The sequence below is a fragment of the Macaca thibetana genome, chromosome X (genome assembly GCF_024542745.1).
Source record: "Macaca thibetana thibetana isolate TM-01 chromosome X, ASM2454274v1, whole genome shotgun sequence".
Taxonomy (NCBI): domain Eukaryota; kingdom Metazoa; phylum Chordata; class Mammalia; order Primates; family Cercopithecidae; genus Macaca; species Macaca thibetana.
In genome coordinates, this window is record NC_065598.1 from 62,493,551 (window position 1) to 62,497,092 (window position 3,542).

Here is a 3,542-nt window from a genome sequence, read left to right on the forward strand (position 1 = left end):
TAATGGAATACAATGCAGCCATAGAAATTAATGAAATCATGTCTTGTGCAGAGAATTGGATGGAGCTGGTGGCTTAGCAAACTGATACAGGAACAGAGAACCAAGTACCACACGTTTTTACTTATAAGTGGGAGTTAAATGATAAGAACACGTGGACACATAGAAGGAAACAACCCACACTGGGACCCTTCAGAGAGTGGAGGGTAAGAAGAGGGAGAGAATCAGGAAAACTAACCAGTAGGTACTAGGTTTAATGCCTGGCTGACAAAATAATCTGTACAATGAATCCCCGTGACACAAATTTACCTATGTAACAAATCTACTCTTGTAACACTGAACTTAAAACAAAAGCAGATAAACTAGTGTTAAGAATAAAAATGTGCAGTAACATCCACAAATGTCCTCTCTTGTTCTAAAATCTATACAATTGTTTTCAAGACTGGAAAATGAAGTGTATATACATATATATACAATGGAATATTTTTCAGCCATAAAAAATAAGATTCTGTCATTTGCAACAGCATGTGTGGCAATTGAAGTCATATTAAGTAAAATGAGCCAGGCACAGAAAGATAAACTGCATGTTTTCACTTATTTTCTGGGAGCTAAAAATTAAAACAAACTAATGGAGATAGAGAACAGAATGATGGTTATCAGAAGATAACAAGAAGGGCAGTGTGAGGTGGGGGGAGTGGGGATGATTAATGTTTACAAAAGTATAGTTAGTGTATTGAACTGTAATGAATAAGATCTAGTATTTGATAGCACAACTGGGTGTCTATAGTTAATAATAATTTCATTATACATTTTAAAGTAGCTAAAAGTACAATTAGGTTGTTTGCAACACAAAGGAAGGATAAACACCTGAAGTGATAGATACCCCATCTACTCAGATGTGATTATAATGTATTGTATGCCTGTATCAAAATGTCTCTTATACCCCATAAATATATATACCTACTACGTACCCACAAAACTTGAAAATAAAAAAAGAACAAAATTGAAATACACCAAAATGTTAAAAACACACACAAATATTTAGTCACGGTAGGATATTCTGGCACTAACTGTAGCTGAGTTTATAAGAAATAGAAAAATCATTAAGATTTATAAGATACTTAAAAAATAATCATTTACATCAAGTGCTTAAAAGCTCTATATGAGAAAAGCAATTCTCCACTTTATAACACCTACGGTTTATATTGCATAACACAATTAAACAAAATAGCATTCTGACCAATGATAAACAATTTATAGAAAAATTACTTGCTTAATGTTTCATTGTAAAGTTAATACTTTGACCAATATTAAAGATTTTAAAACTCTATTCTGACATTTCCAGAAGTATTAACTCAGCAAAGTAATATTTATAATGCTATTTATTAAATTGAAAGAAAAGATGACACATTCAGGGTTTTACTTAAAAGGATATTTAACTCACTAATTTGATTTGTTACGATTTGAAAACTACATTTTCTTCTTCTGTCCTGGATGACAATGAGGTGAAAACAGCTTTCCTAGTTCTGAACTTCCCTTTAATGGAAAGCATTATGGAATTTCAGCGGTGAATATCATCTGGTTTCTACTCAAATCCCAGTTCCAAGAAAATGAGAGAGAGGATCTAGTATACAAATTGTGTTTCAGGCAAGAAGTTTCCAATCTCAAGTATTTCATGCCAACAACTTATGTTATACTAGCTGTTCCACCATTGAATACTAAATGATTATTGAACTATTGAAAACAAGCAAAGATAACAGTACCCTATAACAGTAACAGTTATAGGCTAAAGCTATTGTCATCATTCATTACTAATTTTACATAAACTGTCCAAAGTATGTGTATAAACATTTATGCAGATAAACTAGTGTTAAGAATAAATATGTGCAATAACATCCACAAATGTCCTCTCTGTGTTCTAAAATCTATACAATTGTTTTCAAAACTGGAAATCTGTACACCCTGGCTTCACATTAGAAACACATCTGAATGCACATATGCTGTGGAGAATGTCAAAACTGACCATCTCATAAAAGCAAAAACAAACTTATTGTGCTTTTATTATTGTTTAATCCTCTAATTAGACTGAAAAGGAGACCACTGAATACTAAAATCAGGTATTTGCTAATTAGTGTTGATTTATACTAGTCAAAGTTACCCCTCACAAACCAACAGCTGAACCAGGATAGTCCTTTGTGGTTCATTGTCTATTAGGAGTTTGTTAATTTTTCAACTGAAGTCTTTATTTTTCCTGTTGACTTAAACATGTGTAGCGCAAACAACTCTGTATCTGAGGTGGCCTCTGATTCAGACTTTGGAACTCCTTTTTCAAGTTCATCTTGGATACCAACAAGCAAATTTTTCTTTTTCAGAGCGTCTGCTATGACGGGACCAGGGCCAGCAGCATCCACTGACTTGGGCTGTACATCTTGCTCTGACGTTTTTACTGACTAAAGTTCTACACTGATCATATCTTTAAGAATCCCTAACTTTTTTGCCATGTCAGCTTTTTTTTGGATTGTTCTTAGCCAACGTCTTTCCAGCATTGGCTTTTTTCCATCCTCACCCTCTAATCAGATCAGTATCAAATATACTTTGGTGGAGTCCCAGTGGAGAGGGGAGCTAGAGTGGCAGGAGAGGTGGAGGGGATGGTGGTGTGGTAACAGATGTGGTAAAATCTAAGTCACTTTCAATGAGATTTTCCTGCTATTGCTGAGTCACAATTTTGGTAATCTGGGCTCTGAGAGCAGCAAGTTCATTTTCAAGAGCACAAATCTTCTGCAGTGCCTCCTCATTTGCCAGGCTGGGGTTTTCAGCTGAGGCTCTTCTTGAGACAAGTCTGGTAAGGAAATCTGTCTGCTTGGGGCCTCCTTAAAGAAAAGGTCATCGTGAAAGGATGGCCTTGACCTGGCTTCTGTTCTTGGTCTTGTTGAACACTCTCCTTTGGCTACCCATTCAACAGCCACAAAAGACACCACTGCCTCCTCTCCTGGGTGGTTGGGACCCGATTCTGTTGCATGGCAGGCAAGCTTGGACACTGAATCAGAGATAAATTATTAATAGTAACAATTTTCTTCATGATACTTAGAGACAAACCATATGGCTTCCCAGGCCAAAATACTGATTCCATGCTTATTTCAACTTGTTGGAAAATCATCCCAATTAGGCTATTAATCCAGCCAAGCACTTAGATGCAAAGTGTCCTCAAGTACATGAGGGATACATAGCAGTGCATGGTCCAACCATCTCACTCAGACATGCAACAGCCAGCACCTTCTCCCCTTCTTGTCTTGTTTTCCTTGATTTTTTAGATATAGTTTTCTTCACCTCTCTAAACATATTTTATTTTTATTTCTTATTGGTACATAATATCTGTACATATTTTGAGGTATATGAGATACTTTATTACATGTGTAGACTTTGTAATGATCCAGTAATGATATTTGGGGTAGCATCACCTCAAGTATTTTTTTATTTTTATGTATTTAAAACATTTCAATTCCTCTCTTCTAGCTATTTTGAAATATACAATGCATTGTTGTTAA

At 35.3% G+C, this 3,542-nt stretch overlaps 1 pseudogene; it reads right to left on the minus strand.

The window, feature by feature from the left end:
- Positions 1–2,207: 2,207 nt before the first annotated feature.
- LOC126946558 (mitochondrial fission regulator 1-like) lies at positions 2,208–3,016 on the minus strand (annotated as a pseudogene).
- Between the last annotated feature and the right edge of the window lie 526 nt (positions 3,017–3,542).